Source organism: Ctenopharyngodon idella, chromosome 7 (assembly GCF_019924925.1).
Source record: "Ctenopharyngodon idella isolate HZGC_01 chromosome 7, HZGC01, whole genome shotgun sequence".
NCBI classification, from domain to species: Eukaryota; Metazoa; Chordata; class Actinopteri; order Cypriniformes; family Xenocyprididae; genus Ctenopharyngodon; species Ctenopharyngodon idella.
In genome coordinates, this window is record NC_067226.1 from 31,790,372 (window position 1) to 31,809,548 (window position 19,177).

Below are 19,177 nucleotides of genomic sequence, written 5' to 3' on the forward strand. Positions count from 1 at the left end.
GACCCTGGAACAACATTTGTTTGAAAATTTTGTCCTAATCCTATCCCTACATCTAAACCTAACCTACCCATAACTTATCCCTATAAAATCAGAGGGAAAAGCACCTAACCCTTGTTGTAAGCCTAAACTTGACATAAACTGTAAACTCATCCCTCCAATCTGATTGGTTGATTGGAATGTCGTTCCTGGATCAACAAAGATGTTGATTTAGGAACATGTTGGTCAGGTCCTGCTGATGCTCTCCTTTATTAAAATGTAAATGGGACTAATTCCTTGAATAATGTTAAGGGTGAACCTTATAGTAAAGTATATAATAATATAATAAATGATAATATTGCACCATTAATAACACCACTAATCACTGAGATCGAAATTATATAATCCATTTTTTTTTTTTTATTGGAAAGTCAAACACATCAAATATCAAATAAACACAGCAGTGTTTTTTTTAGTATGTAATGTTGCTGTTTGAGCATGAAAAAGGTCTGCAAAGTTACAAAGTCCCTCCAGCAGGAGTTATTCTCTATATCAGTGCGACTGTTTCTGAACTCCCTGAAACGCCTCCATTGTAGTCTTGAGTTTTCTTCTGGGAACGAACACGTTACACTATTCCTCATTAAAATAATTCCCCGCCCAAGACATACGCAAAATAAAGGGGCGGGGCCTGGTTGAGTTAGTTAGTAGAGTGTTGAAACACATGGTTATGGTAAGGGGCGGGACATTTCCCAAACACGGCGAAGCGGTTGACCAATGACAACACACTGGTCCAGCCGACCAATCAGAGCACATTGTGCTTTTCAGAAGGAGGGGCTTCATAGAGACAGGAGCTAAACGGAGCGTTACTGACAGACTGGGAAGAGAGGAGCGGCAACAATAGAGAATACGTGAAAAATAATGTGTTTTTTGAAGACCTATTCTAGTAGACCCCCAAAACAAAACCAAGATTTCGTAAAAAAGAATAATAGATTGCCGTTAAAGGCTTTCTCACTGTTTTAACATGCGACAGCTTTGCTAATGTAGTCTCAAGTTACATAAAAAAAAAAAAAAAAATTAAAAAAAACACAACAACAACCAACTGTGTCCATTTGACCTTACCCCTGAGCTAAGAACATACTGAGGAAAAAAGAAAGAAAAACATGAGCTGTCCAGTATTCTTTTATTTAGTGCTGGAAGGAGAAAAATGACTCTATAAAAGCAGAAGGATCTGGAGAGCTGAGCGTTGCTGAGATGGGGTGATGCATTGGGGGCATCCGCCCGGCGACAGTGACATATTGTGGAGCTCTGTGCGGCTGAGGCGAGGCAGGTGTATGACAAATGGCACAGCCAATCAGGAAACATCTGTTATTCATCATGCCTCCACGCCCTGGCACTGCCCCTCAAGCTCTACCTGCAGCGAGGTGCCATGAGCGCCAGCCAGGCTTAAAGACGCCAGAGCTCCGGGCAGACAGTTTAACCTGAGTAAGATGGGTCACAATTGCTGGCATGTGGCTGAGTGACGGCTTGCAGAATAGTGTGGAGTAAATCTTGAAAAGAACAAAACAAGCAAAAAAGAAGAGGTGGACTATAATCTGAGATGAGGATTAACCCTGTAAATATACAATATAAATAATATGATTTAAAAAAATCTAATTTTTTAAAATGGAGTTTCAGTTTACTGAACCTTTTAGACAAAATATAAAAAAGTAAATGTTATAAAAGTTTGCATATGTGTTTTTTGTTGTGAAACATATTTGATACATCACGCTCTGATGGAGGAAATAACACCTCACAAAAATGTGCATTTTGGTACATTTTCCTTTTTTTAATATATGCATTTTATGTAATTCAACTAATATATACAAATATAATATATAACTTTTCTTAAAGTTTTTATTTTTTAAAAGCTTATTTTAATTTCTGTTTTTTTTTTTATTCAAATACATAAGATGCATGCAATGCTTACATTAAGTAACATCTGCACGTAACTTGTTTAATTATTCACAAAGTTCTTAACATATCTGCCTGCATATTCTTTGATTTAATATTTTAGTGAATTTAATACTTTCAGCTACAGTACCAATAAGAATGTAATGTTCTCAGCTTCATTTGACACATTTTATCATGTTTAAATGAATTGCCCAAAATCAGCACAGAAAATCAAAAGAATATAAACGATAGTCTGTTTGATCTGTAACTAACTTCACATAATATGAAAACCCTGGGGACTGTAAAATAACATGACATCTTACGTATGGAACTAAGGGTGTCCAGTGTGCGTCTGTGCTAGATCTTTTGTACTGTCATGGACTATTCTATCAATGCATCTTTATGGAATCATTCCGTCTTTGGCTTCCGTACAACCAAATTCAATTGACTTCAGTTGACACCTCATGGCTGCATATTTCCAATCCTCTTGGGGAGGTTGAACCCATTTGTTTCACATTTAGTGTCAAGGCAAAAACATAGCTCTGCAATAATTCAAAACTGAAAAAATAGGAGCCTCAGTTTATACAGTAGGATTTTATTTGATTCTTTGTGGATTCGTAGAAGATCCTTATTTGATCCTGTTAGATTCCTTTAGAATTGGTTCCAAAATTCATGTAGGAATTCTATTAGCAATCCTTCAGGATTTTTTGACCAGTATAGGGCCGCACATTTTATCAAAATAAAATGCAAAATAATAGCATTATGGCCAGAAGACTGTGATTTAATTAATTAAATATATAGGGCCCTATTTTAACGATCTAAGCGCATGGTCTGAAGCACGTGGCGCAGGTGCACTTAGGGTGTGTCCGAATCCACTTTTGCTAGTTTAATGACGGAAAAAATGGTCGGCCAGAAACATCCAAAAGGGATGTACCTAGTCTCTTAATGAGTCATGGGTGTGCTTTGTGTCATCTCCCATTTCCTTTAAAAGCCAGTTGCACTCGCGCCATGGCAGATGTGCTATTTACACGGTGGAATATAGACACCCTCAACATGACGAGTCAGTTTAAAGCTGCAGTTTTGCCTCTTTGTCGCCGTCTCTGTTTGAAACCTGCAATTGCAGTTATTTGCTGAATTATCATCTTTCCGTGGGTTGTGCATCGGTTCAGCTCCTCAGCACGGATGAATCTAATGTTTGCTGTCAGTCACCGCACTGGTGTGGATACTGTACTTCAGAATTACAGATTTTACGTCTTGGAAGTATGACCAAAATAAGAATTTTCACCGGAAAATGTCATCTTTAAGTAACAAAAATAACTGCAATAAATAGCGAATCTGCCATGGTGCGAGCGCATCTGGCTTTTAAAGGGAATGGGAGATAGGACTCTGATTGGTTTATTGCACATTACGTCCAAAACACAACCATGACTAGGTACAACCCTTTTGGAGCATGTGCCTGGCACACCGACCATTTTTTCCATCGTTAAACTAGCAAAAGTGGATTCAGAGATGCACCTGCACCATGCGCTTCAGACCATGTACTTAGATTGTTAAAATAGGGCCCCTCGTTTTCAGACCAGCACACCCATGGGCAAACAGATGGCTGCCAGTGCATTTGCCATTTAAATAATGTGGGCACTGGACGTGAAAATGATAACTGCGTCGGGCTGAAACTAGCAAAAAACACATGTTGCGCCTGGCGTCGCATTGCGCCGGGTGTATGATAGGGCCCATAGTCTGCATGTATGCTTTTTAAATGGGATTTTACTCAGCTAACAGGGAATGTTCTAACAGAACTTTAGCTAACGCTCTGGCAAGGTTCTCTCAAAGTCATGAACAAACATTCTTACAATGTTAATAGAGTGCCTGTCTTTAATGGTAGTTAATGTTCTCAAAACATTATTTATACATTGTTTATGGAAACTTTTATCGAACCTGAAACATTTTAGTTGGACGAACACTTTTTTAAATGTTATTGTTCCAGAACGTTCAGAGAACATTTAAAAGTAGCGCTCCTATAATGTTTGCAAAATGATAAAATTGGAATGTTCCCTTAACGTTCGTATAACTTTTTTTTTTTTTAAAACATTTAAAATTCTAGATGTTTTTAACATTCAGAGAACATTCAGAAATAACATTTTCATAACTTAATGGGAATGTTAGTAAAACGTTTTTAGAACATTTTTTTGTTAGCTGAGTTTGAATTTATGTTCTTTTAGCCTTGATATTTACGCAGCAGCAATATGAGATGTGAAGTGTTTGTCATATTACAGTTCAAAGCACAATATTTGTCAGTATATTAGAAAAATGACTGGCACTTGAGGAAACTATTTCACACAAGAATTGGGACTGACAGTTTTGTACGTTTATGACAGTCATAATTGAGCACATACAGAAAGAGGCAAATGTGTTCATGCAAAGTGGAGGCGGTTACATGAGCTCATCACATCACAGATTCATTTCAATGAGTTACTAAACGAAATCTATGACCATGTGACTCATATTGTGTGAAGTTCAGCTGATCATACCCACTTGTTTTTTCCCCCTTCATCAGACTGCATGCCTACAGTGCTCAACAATCGGTGTTCAAATACTCAAGGTCATTTCAGTTTGAGTGCCTTTTTAAACCACCATCAAAGTCAGGCAATATTTCAGCAGTGTTACAATGCGTAAACAACTCTCTGTTCCACGGTGAACTCAATCACAATATCCAGCCCTCGCTTATTCCGCAGATAATGCATAAATATTTCATTTTTAACAGCCACATTGTTCAATTATTCAGTATGATGCATGCGGTACTCCTGGAGCATCAAGAGATGTTTTTGGCATTCCTTATTTGAATATGAGACATGTTATCTGTTGAAATTAAAATAAGCATACGCCTTAAGATTTGGCTATAACTTATTACACAGCTCTCTGGAATACCCGATGCTGATTGGTCAATTGCAGCATTTTTTTTTTCTTTTTCATTTATTCATCATATGCTTTTATCCAAAGTGACTTGAATCGACTCATCCAAGTGAATCGACTTGAATCGACTACCTGCTCGTCCATGCGATTCTTATTGGTCATGTCAAACACAGTCCTGGTTGTCTACACAATGCTGAAACAAATAGACCATTTGGGTGATCATTGATGATGTGTTTTGTGGGTGGAGCCTATACATGGTGGCAGAAAATGACACTTCTGCTGTAGCAGTCTATGGAAGCCATGGAATAAAAGAATAAAAAAGGTAATTTCAAGTTTATATCTCAAAATTATGATTTTTTTTTCCCCCACAGAATTTTGATATAAACTTGCAATTATGAGAAAAAAAGAATTGTGAGATAAAAATGCTCAAAAAACAGGTTTAAATGTTATCTATATGTAAAATATCATAGGTTTAAATATTATTTTATGCTGTAACTGTAGGGCTAACACATTATGCCCCCTATGAACTGCATATGCGAATATAGTTCTATTGTTTACATACAATTCATGTTTTAATAGTATAATCGTCGCAATTTTCATCAGTTCAGTCTGTCCGTTTAATGACTTGCATCTTGCAACGACGGTTTTCTGTGAAAATGTAGACCATTGCTGCGTCCGAAATCGAATACTTCCCTGCTAGAATGTGAAAAACAGTATTGATGCGTCCCAGTTCGCCTACTTATACTATGCCCTAAAAGTATGTACTGTTTTTTGTGAAGAAAAAGTACATACTTTTGAGTGTGTAGCAGAAGAGTATGCAAGCTTTGGGACAAACTACTTCGTCATAATTGCGTCTTTAACGGATGCTCTGTCGCTTAGTTACATGCAACTTGTCACCGTTTAAACTGCCCTGTCAATCATCTTGTCACAGTTAAAATCCTCCACATTCAATTCAATTTAATTTCCTACCGTTTCGGAGAGAAATGTAGTCGCACGTTGATCTGCCAGTCATGGGTCTTTCACGTGAAGAACTCTCCTCAAGTTTTCATAATGATGCATTTAAAAGTTAATGACCGAACGCATCGTTATAAAAGTTCACAATGCTGTTGCAGATGAAATATAATGTGGATAACATTTAATAAATGTTTTTTTGTCAGGTTAGATACTGATTATTAATCACTCAAACCCCTTTATCTTAACCGCTCTGCTTAACCGTCGGTCTCACACATACGTCATGATTGTAGTTTTTTAACACTTTTTATTCGTGTTTGTAGTTGTAATCAAATCCTCGTCCAATGTGCAATGGGCTGTGGGCAATATTATCCCTTAAGATTGTGCACGGATCTGCACTTCAGATTCTAACCGGAAAAAGTAGACCATCCGGGTATCTTTGGAATACTCATTTCAACATACTACAGTTTGGGACACACTAATTCTAATTTCAAATGCTATTTAGGACGGATAGTATGCGAATTGGGATGCAGCATATGACAACAGAGTAGTATGTCCAAATTCACTGTATTTGAAAAACAGTAGGCGAAAAGTCCCCAGATGACCTACTACATCAAGCGAGATTCTGAAGTGTGCATTCGATGGACACTTTACTATCCCATGAAGCCACGGGAGAAGATTTATGAATGGTGGTGAAGCGACGTAACTGACTCTGGTAGGTCACATGATAATGACAACATGGCAGATGTAGTACGTCCAAATTTCATTCATACTATATAGAACATACTTTTTTAACTATCATATTGAAATGTAGTGCCTACTCAGTACGTGATTTTTTTTGCATTCCAAATCTGACATCCAAATGCGTAAGACTACATTTCTTCTCTTACTCTGTGGATCTTGCCCATTTTCCCCGATTTGTGCTTAACTGGTTTAGGAAAAAATTGCATTGCTCATTTCATACTAATGCAAATGGGCATCTTTTGTCTCAGTTTTCAACTGTAGTGAAAATGACTTCACTTCCTTTAGTAATAATAATGCTTTAATATTGCTGAATGTGTGTTGGAGATTAATATTTTGTAAATAAAGTGGTAAACTTTGTGGGTGAGTAAATGATGACAGAATTTTCAGTTATGAGTGAACCCTTTCAAAATGGCTCTATCCTGATTAAGGTCTATAATGACCGTCTGAAGGTCATTATTCTCTTAAGTATATGTAAAGAAAATTGTATAAAATATTATATTTAGTGTATAGTATTTAGTGTAACATAAAATAATGTAATATGAATGTAATCAAATATAATATTTATTGTCATTTCTGCGTCACCAAACGTAATTGTCAAACAGGTTCCCTGAAGACTCCTCCAATCTGGTAGAAACAAACAGAGAGTCCCGTCCCAAACTTACGTCATTGACTGAGACAATTCTGGGATATGCATATTAAGCTAAAATAGAAGAAACTATTTCAACTAAAAAACAAACAAAAAACACACACACACACAAATACAAAAACTTCCTCAGTGAATGTGAAGAAAATGTGAATTGGATCCAAGTAAATAGAAAATACCCATTCCACATGTTTACTTCCCCTCACTAATACACTTCTGTCAAATATCACTGCACAGCTTGCAGGTTTTAAAGAAAACCTGTAGGTTTTATCCAGGTAAGGGATAAAAGGCTATATTTGAGAATTTTGAGAGAATAGAAACCAGAGGAAATTGCAGTGCATTTAATAACCAAACTATTTTCAAGCTATTTCCAACCCTAACAGGAAGAACTCCTCCTACTTTGGTGGGCCCACTAGACTTGCTTGGATACAGCTAGCACCATTCATTTACATCAGATTTAAAGCCTAAATTGACCCTATTTACCATCTTCATAGCTATTCCTGCTCCCTGATTCATCCCAGTGCACTTTATTTCAAAAACAAATTGTGTTGATTGCCAAATTTGTGTTGGCAATCAAAATAATTTGCTCTTCCCTTATTGGCAGACATCTTACAGGCAGTATGGGTGGCGAAAATAAAAGCTATTTAGGCATTACTTTAAGCTATTGTGGTAGGTAACACAACCTTTAAAGTGCCAGTATTTAGCACAGTAATTTAATGCAGGTTAAGCATTATCGTTAGTATATGATGAGGCGCTCTCAAGGGTGAACCTGACCTTTATTCTCCAACCCCCTGATCAACCATCTTTGTTCCCAGCTGGTAGAGGCTAAAACAAATATGAACTGATTCCTTTTTAATCCTTTCCCAAGACAGGATTCAGGTATGAAATAGCCCCTTTTCACAATCAGTTCCCAGTGGAATAGTCCCTCCATTTTTTTCCCCTCAGTGAATATTTTGTTTCACTCATGAATACATCACATTATGTTGCCGTTTCATGTTTTCCGTTGTCTCATGGTGTCTGATTACATTTTTGTGGGTGAATGTGTGATGATGCATCATCTATTATGTAATATGTATGCATGCAGATACCCACAAGTCCACAGTCCGGTGATGTTTACACAACAAATGTCAAAATAGATCACAATACCATCAGGAAATCTGCATAAGCTTTGGGTGTCATGTGTATTTCACAAATTAGACAGAATAAAGATGAGGAATTAGGTCACTGTTTGTAGGCTTTTCTTTTTGCTCAATACAAAGGTAGAGTCTCTCGTAAGAAACATTATAAACAGATTTGAAGGTTTTTCCCATATCAGATACTCTCCTGTTGTATTCCACATGGTCTCTGTGTTTTTAAATATATTCACTGCATTATAATTTCTCTCTGCTTTGAACAGCTGTAAGATGTCATTGTGTGAATCAGAGAGAGAATCTGAGGCGTTACTAATAAGACATCAAAGGTCAGAGATGGATCTAAAATTCTACCTTTAAAGAGGTCACGAAATGTATTCTGCTCCTCACGTAGTTCAACACAATGAAATACGAATACAATTTCCATTTCATTAAACTGTGTTGCAGCTTAGTGTGTTTTAGCCTCTCATGGCTTTAAACTGTATTCAGAAGTGCATTTTGCCAAAATAGAACAGATTACCATATTCAAATATTGAAATCGACAGTGATTGGTTGGCAGTGAATGGTTATCTCATTCATATTATTCAGCAGTGAGGCTTTTTATTCATTTATACATTTTCTTTAATGACAAACTCTGTACAAATAGCTCATTAGTCACATCACGCATCATTTTCAACAATGTACACCAGAAGCGAACACTTCGTAATTGGAAGCTCTGGGGCTTTGGGTCAAAGTTTGGGTCAAAATTTCTGAAACCTCATTAAGTAGAAAGGCTCCAAATAATTAAATATTTTTCTTGTTAAGTCCACAAAAAGATTATTCAAATGCATATCAAAGAGAAAATTGCGAATACGTTTGGTGACCTTTCGAATTATTAAAAAAAAATAAGTCAAGACAAACAATATGTCTGTCATTTTGCTTGCCCTTCAGTTGGATTTCAAATTAATATTGACACTCAATTTGAATAAATATAATATGCATAATGTATTTAAATTATGCACAGTGATGTTGTCTTCTGGTTTTGCTTCAGGACACAGATTTGACATTGGACATCAAACACAATGCAAATGTGAATTTGTTATTGCACAGAACTCAAATTAATATTATCTTGAAGTATGCTAAAGGATATGAAACAATAATTAAAGGTGCAATAGGACATTTTCGAAGAGGCTAGCAATTATGAAAGCATATCGATTTGAAATGTAATATGCAAACATTTCTGTATTTAAATTTACATTTTCCTTACCATATGTTGTATGGGCTATATGTTATGTTATTATTAACAGGCCTATAAATGATGCATAAACAATAATCAGAACAATATAAAGAGAAAAACATACAACCATACTGACAGTTTGTCTAAGATTATTTCTATGAGTAAGTAACCGCTCACTTGACACGTCTGTTTTTACACGCTACACGAGCGCCAGGCGCGTTCTCTGCGAGGCGTTCTAACCATAAATATCTATGCGTCTAATAACGTATTGGTTCTATCACTGATGGACGTGCATAATCTTCAGGAACAGTGACATTTCTCTGTTCTTGCTCTACTTTATCTGCTTGTAAATGCCTCGCTCTTTATAGCTCAGTTGCCGCCATGTTTCCAACACCTGGCCCCGCCTTGACGCAATGATTGACAGGGCGGGGACGTGATCAGCTTGGAATGCATTTTCAAATCCACACTGATATTTGCTACATTCATCATGGGACATTTAAAGGGGTGGTTCATTGCGATTTCACTTTTTTCACTTTAGTTAGTGTGTAATGTTGCTGCTTGAGCATAAACAGTATCTGCAAAGGTATAGTGCTGAAAGTTCAATGCAAAGGGAGATGTTTTATTTTAAAGAATTCTCTGTTTAAGGATTACAACAAACACACACACAAACGGAGCGTTTTTGCTCACCCTCAAAAAGTGACAAATTTAACATGCTATAAAAAAATGATCTGTAGGATATTTTGAGCTAAACCTTCACATACACACTCTGGGGACATCAGGGATTTATTTTACATCTTGTAAAAGTGGCATTAAACCACCCCTTTAATGAACATGCAATTGCAAGTGTCTTAACTGTGAGTGCAAATGCAATTAAGAAAAATAACATTTAATTAGTAATTTTGCTACAATTTTTGCTTGAACATGTTAAACATATATAATAATTTTTGTAATACATTTTCATTTTAATTTCACAACTTATAATGTGTTAAAATATATGTTTAAATTATATGTTAAAACTAGTGTAGGAAATAGCAAATGTAAATTATATTATTGAATTTTAATTATCATTTTGCTCCAAACATTGCACATATTGTTTGGAAAATGTCAATTTAAATACAGAAATGCATTGCCATTTTGCATATTACATTTCAAATTGAAAATTGCTACACATATGCTTCCATAAGCAATAACGAGTTAGCTTTCAAATCATAACATCCCACCCTCCCTTCACAGCGCTCTCCAAAGCCACGCCTCCTCTAAAACACTGAACACACACACACACACACACACACACACACACACACACACACACAGCTGCTCTCGGCAATACTTCAAAAGAGATGGCGTTAAACTACCTCATGTCGCAAAGCACAAAACATTACTATGATAATGAATGTAAACAACTTAAGAGCTTGTACCTGACTGCTGCAGATTCATTTCAGTGTTGATACTGTTGACATGGAAACGCATAATTCCGAGTCTGAGGACATGAACTCATATTATTACTTATCATCATTATTATTATTATTATTATTACTGCTGTTATTATTTTGATTCGGTAGGAAGTTAGGAACTGTAAAAGGTGGCTGCTGTTTGTTTGTGGTGCTCCGTGACTGACGTCTGTCTACATAAACTCTGCATAGAATGAAACGCGCTGATGACGTATGATGTCTGCGCAAACGGTGCATGAGGGAATGTAAAAACATACACTGACAGGCAGGACATCATATTATTTCATCCGGACCGAATTTAATGATTGGATGAACATTTTATGGTCCTACACCTTCCACAGACAATATAGATTAATAAAAATACATTTAGACCGTTTAAAATAGTGATTGCTATTAGGATGGAGACTTTCAACCAGTGTAACAAAAAATGTTTCTGTAGAGAATCACCTATTGCATCTTTAACATGTTTGGTTTCTAAATGTCTTTTGAATTATATTTTAATGTTGCAACTTTGAAGAAACAGAAATCCTTCCACTGCCCTAGTTTGTCAACAGATCAAGAATCACTTGTAAGATTTAAATGAATTCTTCACTCCAAAAGAGACAAGAGAAGCGTAAAGGATCAAGCTACCGCAGACACAGCTCCGCCCCAGTCCCATCTCTCCAAGCACCATTTTCTGGGGCCACTGCACTGAGAGAATTCCGTCAAACGGGGCCTGAAATGCTTTGGCACAGAACAAGAGACGAAGAACAACTTGAGCGTTGCCGCGCTGCCTGGCGTGTGTCAGAGAACATGGTGCTCCACGAGTCCACTGAGTGCTGCATAAAACACCTGCCAACAATGACAAATCACCCATAATACCATGCCATGTGCTTCCAAGGGAGGAACAGACAGAACATTACCTTCATTTCTAGATGTCAAAAGAGGTGCCGGCGCTTTATTTTGATGGATCTTGCCAAAGAGGTGGCAGACTGTGTAGCATGAAGTCATACAGATGAGTAGCTGACAGCGCTTTGAGCAACCACGCTCACCCACAACCCCCATTTATTGCATGTTTTGCTTTCCTTGTCTACAAACGTGCAAAAGTACAGGACAGCTGACAGAGCATCAGGGTTATGTATAATAAACTCTAATGTAATATCATATTTCTAAACAAAACAATTGTCTTCTCAACAATTCTCATTGTCTTGTTAGTGTTTATCAAGACTGAATAGCAATAGACCCTTTTCACAGACCTGTGATGACACATTTTAACAGTCATCAGCATCGTAAATCTTGCAAAGTTTTTAATATTTACTTTTTTTTTTTTTTTTTTTTAAATGTGTGTAGGCTACATTAATACCACAATACTTAGTATTATATTAACTTTGCATCAAATTACAACAAACTAGTTAAGGCTGCTGTGAGGGTTATGGGACAGTTAGGGCAATGGGAGTGACGGTAAAATTGACATCTTTCGTCTGACTGCCATTATCAATCTCTATTCTTTCCCCTGTTTTTGAAAGTTGTGAAACCACTGTTGTTGTGTTTTTTTTTTTTTTTTTTTTTTTTTGCTATTTGAGCAAATGGGAACACAAAAAATATATATATTTAATGTATTCTCTAATTCACCGCTATGGAATTTTACCCAACTATAACGACTTCCGCTTCTGAGAAACCCGTAAATGTGGAGAAATAATTTATTATTAGGCTATTTTTATTATTATTATTTCACTCTAATAGTAAAACACTGTAAGACAATTACTATCTAAATTTAAAAAAAATGTAAATATCGTGCAGAAACATTTTTTTCACAAATCATCTTTACATCTGGCTGTGGGTTTTGCAAATATTTAACCAATGAAAAAATTAGTTAAAAAGAGCTGTGACTGAACCTCGTATCTCCATTGGATCCTCAAACTGTCAGTCAAACCTCATAACTCCACCCATCTCAAACTTGAATGAAGTGCCGCACACAGTTTGGATCTCGTCTCTGCTTCTTTTTTTTGCAATGCAAGGGTAAATGAAGAACTGTTTCTTTGAATAAGTACATTGTTTTCTTTACTCAAGAAACACTTTATATAAAGGCTAATGTTTTATGTATTTGAGGAGTGGAGAAGTGTCTTAGTTTAGCATTTATCATCGAGTCAAAGCCAATGCTATCATAGCTCTTCATCTTTTATAGACCTTATGCGCCAGAGAAACGTGTGTGCAGCCATCTTTAGAATTTTGACTTTGAACTTACGTTTTTGCGGTAGCCCTGTATATTAAAAAAAAAAATAATTGACCGCCCACATGGAGCTACAATAAACTTTATTACCTATAAGACCTTATTTAGCAGAGAAACAAGCGCGCCGCCATCTTTAGAATATTGTCTTTGAACTTCCGTTTTTGCGGTAGCTCTGTATATTTCTATGGCATCGCTGCTGAAGAATAATTAGCTGGTGAAGTGGATTTACCTGTTGTAGAGTTAATGAAAGTTATCATGAGCATTGTTATGTTTAAAGCAGATGTCTTAACGAATGTCAATAGACCGGGAAGATTTGAAGATGAGCAGTTCTTTCATAAATACATAAGATCGCTGTGGAAATACAAGCCGGAAGTCAAAAGACAACGAGCGCAGCGCTGAAAAGGGGCGGGGCTACATAAGGTCTATATGTTGATAAAAACGTAATGCGATGCACTTACTGTCGCAGATGTAGCTGTACTATGATGGACAAAAACGTATGTGACCGTGGACCACAAAACCAGTCATAAGGGTCAATTTTTTGAAATTGAGATTTATACATCATCTGTATATGATGTATAAATATGATACATTGATTTACAGTTTGTTGGTATAGGACAATATTTGGCCGAGATACAACTATTTGAAAATCTGGAATCTGAGGGTGCAAAAAAATCTAAATATTGAGAAAATCGCCTTTAAATTGGTCCAAATGAAGTCCTTAGCAATGCATATCTACTCACAAAAAATACATTTTTGATAAATTTACGGTAGGAAATTTACAAAATATCTTCATGGAACATGATCTTTACTTAATATCTTAATGTTTTTTGGCATAAAAGAAAAATAGATAATTTTGACCCAAACAATGTATTGTTGGCTATTGCTACAAATATACCCTTGCGACTTATGACTGGTTTTGTGATCCAGGGTATGTTCGACATTCTCTGAAATTCCAACGCTATCTCACGACCAATTCGTACATATTTTATGAGGTGGCTAATTTGTACGATTTGTCTAAACCCCAGTGACGGGTAGGTTTAGGGGCGGGGTTTGGAGTAGGTCATTTGTATTAATTCATACAAATTTGTCAACTCGTAAAATATGTACGATTTAGCAAAAAACGTATGAATTCGTACGAATTAGCCCCCTCGTAAAATAAGTAGGAATTGCCGTGAGATCGGGTTGGAAATTGGTCAAAAACCTTGTAACTCCATTTGAGGGCTTTGGGCTTGTGTCACAATATGAGGTAAATCCGGCCCTGAGTATAAGTAAGTTGGCAATATAAATATCTCCAACTTTATCCACATACATACAGCATATATGCATAGGGTAATATATATGTACTAGCAAATCGTGATTGATTGTATTGTTGTATGTAAACAATGTGCACCGTGAAAAGCGCTATATAAATAAATTTGACTTTACTAGAGTGTTACAAAATGCACATGGCGCTGTATGGCAGCACTCTGAACCAGCATGACATAAGTTAATACTTGAGTAAACAAGTCATAAAATGTAATTTCCTCTCTTAAATGTTATGCCAGTTTTCTTAGCCACTGATTTTCAAGTCACCTTGACCTTTCACAACCCATTTAACTTGAATAATGTGACATGTTTTCAAGTGAAATAGGAGAATCAGTGAGAAATTAATGATTTTTTTATCCATTGGGAATTGATTGGATTGTGAACTTTTTTTTTTTCTTTTTTTTTTTTTTTTACCAGAATACAGCCAGACCTGAATGTGATGATTGTGGAGGAACAGCCATCCTGAAACAATGCTGACATTTTCAAGGAGGTATTTTGACTGGAGTGTGGAGGTTAAAGGTAAATGTTAAGGCTTTTTTTATATATTTGATTTATTATTGCGGTAAAGTACCACTTAAATTATTGTGTTAACTATTGGAAAAACAGAAAGGTTAAAATGCCTACAACAGTAGCAATTTCCAAATAGTAATTTGTCCATTGGTTAACAATTTCTAGTCTGTGTGGCCTACAGTAATTAAAGTGTCATGAAACCCCCCATGTTTTAGCCTGGTCGTTCACACCTCTGAGTTGAAAAAGTCTCAAGAAATTGGCATGTAAAGCAGTTGAAAAGTGTGAGAGTAGAGGGTGGGAAAAGGTCTAATAATATTTTCATTACATCTATGAGCACTACAGTCTCTGCATTACATTTACAAGCACTACTGTCTCTGCAGCAAACAAACAACACACACCAGTTTATCACAGAAAGAATAAAGGAATAGTTACTTTTTTTGTCCACTATTCTTTGAATTTTCGGTCTACATCGTCTTCTGTGTATCTGAATAATTCCTCATGTCATCACGTTCGTGATCAGATGTGTAGCTGTATCAGTGTCTTTATTTGCACATATATTTCATTTGAAAGAAGACGTGATTAAATATATGCGCATACACGGTTGGTTCATGTCTAAATAAAACTTGAAACATGCTTACTCCAGTCAGTATTGGATGATCTTTGATCCGTGTTGCGTTAAACTCATTGCGGCGTTCCGCGCTGAAACCGCTCTCATTCACGCTCCACATTGTTACATATTGTTTGAATTCTCCGCTTTAACGCGATCTCATGTGTAATGCAGCGCAGTGATTGGGTTAAAAGAGTTCATTCTCATGAATAAATGCAGAGAAGCGCTCAGAACCGGGTGACATAGATTCGTGCCCAGCAGCCAATCTCACACTCCCGATGCATACTTCTATGTCAGATTCTGTGACGTTACTTCGACTTTTTCAACCCGGAAATAACCAATTTCCACTTCTTGGTTAAATTTATGAGTGCTTTTAGGGTTTTCAGTGATGTGCAGACTGTACATATCTGTTCACATCTCAAAAAATATGTTTTGGGGTTTTATGTACATTCAAACTACTCTAAAAATCAATTAGAGTAACAGCATCCAGATTCAAAATCAGAACATAAATAAATTTAATCTGAATACAAGTAAGCTAAGCTAGAAAAATACCCTCTAATTTCTATAATTGAGACACAACATAGTGATGAACAGAAGTGTTTAACCTACTATTTCACACGAAAAAAAGGAAGAAAAATGCTGTGCAGGGACTCGTTTTAAAGTCCCTCTGTGGTGAAAATCATGTTTTTAATGTTGTTTATATGTCAATGTGGTGTTTTTAATATGCTTTAAGACAAACCATATGCAAATTCATCAGTCAACACCATTGCTGAATATTTTCTCCTTAAAACTGCAGTGAAAAAAAGACAGTTTCAAACCCTCTGTTTGAAATCACTGGTGTTTCTGACGTCACAAACTACCTTGTAACGAGTCACGTCAACGTGCCGGCGGGCTTTAGCATATCATTAACTGCAAACTAGCCGGGGAGTCTCGAGAGAAGCCAGGTTATCCCGGTATATTTTTCTGTTGATATGAAAAATTGTGTAGATTTAGCAATATGGCGGGTGTATGATGTATTACGATGTTATGATGAATTATATGCCTTTCTCCACTGACGTTCAGAATTGTTCAAAGCATTTGTAAGGATACTGATTGTTAGAAGACAGCTGTCTGACTCGTTGAACGGGAACATGGTTTGTGTAACATTAGCAACACATTATTAGCTGTTTGATAACATAGTCAAGCAAAAGGCTAATCATTTTAATTACCGTTGTGTCCGATGTTGTAAAAAGCGATACATTGTGCAGTGATTACCTCAGTAAGTTGAGCGAGTGGATCTCTGAGCTGCATAAGCGAGTGGAGGCGGGGCTAATTTGCATATTCATTGATCTGTGTATACTAAATGAGGCAAGAGTTACGTTCAAGATATTTTAAAGCATGAAGAAATTTTTTTCACAGGAAAAAAACATTTAAGCATGTCATTTTGGTGATCAAAGATGAGTTTTAAGGAATAAAATTGTTGACAACAGGGGGACTTTAACTGCTTAATTTAAATGAACCATTCATACAAATCATTAAAAAAAGCCACTAACTCAGTATGAACTCAAACATTTTTTTCATCAAATTTGTCCGAAACCAAATCATCTGATCTAAGTTATACACATTCATTTCTACAGCTTTGTACTTACTGACCACTTCTACAGACAGGACTAGTTCTCCATGAGGACATCAGGTCAATTTGTCTTTCACAGACTTACTTTGTGATTTTGCTCCCATTTGAATGAAAAACAGAACCTCAGTGAAATGAAGCAATTTTTTTTCTTTCCCCACAAACTCCTCTGACAATCTAATCCTTCCTGCATAGTAACGTCTGTGGTTGCAGTATATTATCCTTTCATAATGCATCCCATAACTTATTTTGACCTTTGTTGAATATCGTTACTAAAACCTATTGGAAGTTTCATTTTGCTGTCTGGTGAACCTTTGTTGTAGATGTTGATCAACTTTCTGTGTAAAATAATAGTTGGTGGTGCAAGTACTGCTGGCATTCCTTCCGATGTAAAAATAAAATAACAGAACGAGCACCTATAGCAGCATCAGATATGATTTCCTTCAATTATACACACACATATATATATATATTAGATTGGGCTGTGTGAAGATTCCAGATTTCCAAATTATCCTGTCCAAAAGCTCTTTCTTTCCTTCCTTCCTTCCTTCATTCACTCTCTCTCTCTCTCTCTCTCTCTCTCTCTCTCTCTCTCTCTCTCTCTCTCTCTCTCTCTCTCTCTCACCCACTTCAGTCAGGGTGATCAGGGTACCATCCATCTCTCTTAAGCAGCCATAAGGCCTTATTGTCGCTTACTCTGTGTCTCTTGCTCCATTTCTCCCTCTCTCTGTCCCTTTCTGACCTGATATTGTTTGATGTGGTGTGATAAATCATAGTATTCCACAATCGGGTGTAAAGTGATTCGAGTCACAATCAGAAGGTGTGTAATCAATAATGTGTGCCACACACTGTCTCACGGGGGTCAGCCAGCTGAAAACTTCATTGCTGAAGTCTGCACTTAGACTAGCAGTCACTGCAGTGCAAACACATCGCCGGATAACCACCACATCAATTTTTGTGTAGTACTCCTGGGTTCAATATAACCACCATTACATCATTTTCTTGCACGGCTATGTCCGCTTCAGGTTCTGTGTGTAACTGCAACACCCCTAACAACCATCCTTAGCAACATAAACAATCAATATAGTTCCATGTATTATGTATTTCAGCAAAATCAACTGTTTATTATTTATGTAATGAATTATGAGTGACCCCTGCCGGCGTTATGTTGCGTCAATCACCTTTTAATTTTGAGCCCACGCGTGAAAACTTTTGAACAGGATGAAGAGGTCCAAATTTTTCTTATTTCGCTTGAATATAATTTTTTTTCATTTAGTACTGCCCTTCGGAAGCAACAGAAGATACTTGCATGTTTCCCGGAAGACAAATTAAATACAATTTACCTTGATCTTCAAATTCCAAATGTTTTCACCCCCCCATCTATTAATGCATCATGTTTCCTTCTGGAGCATCAGTGAATGTTTGAACCTTTTTTAATAGTTGTGTTTGAGTCCCTCAGTTGTCCTCAGTGTGAAAAGATGGATCTCAAAATCATTCAGTCACTGCTGTAAAGGGTTAAAATATGCAAAAAATGCTGGACTGAATAATCTGCAGGACCTGGAGGATTTTTCTGAAGAACAGAGCTCAGTTTAACTGCTCAGAACAAACAAGAGACTCATGAACAACCATCACAAAACAAAAAAACAGTCGTAGATCATCCAGGTAACCACACACAGTATTAAGAATCGGTGGTTCACATACTTATGAATGGGGTTATTTTAATAAATTCAGCTATTTTTTTTTGTCTTGTGGATTATATGTAAACATCTTTTATGTAAAATATCTTACTCAGGACAGTACTAAAAAAATAACATGCATTTTGTATTATCTCCCTTATTTTGTTAAAATTATTAACATTTTCACAGATTCTGCAAGTGGTTCACATACTTTTTGTTGCAACTGTATATCATAATGGTCATAATGTTATGCCTGATTGGTGTGTGTGTGTATATATATATATATAATATACACACACACACACACACAC

The 19,177-nt window shown here is 36.4% G+C and overlaps 1 long non-coding RNA gene across 2 annotated transcripts in view; it reads left to right on the forward strand.

The window, feature by feature from the left end:
- Positions 1-19,177, forward strand: part of LOC127516400 (uncharacterized) — a 102,678-nt gene that overhangs the window by 24,159 nt on the left and 59,342 nt on the right. For both annotated transcript variants that reach the window (XR_007930982.1, XR_007930983.1), the window contains one exon: positions 14,882-14,983. This is a non-coding gene — a long non-coding RNA (uncharacterized LOC127516400). The remainder of the gene's footprint in view (positions 1-14,881; positions 14,984-19,177) is intronic.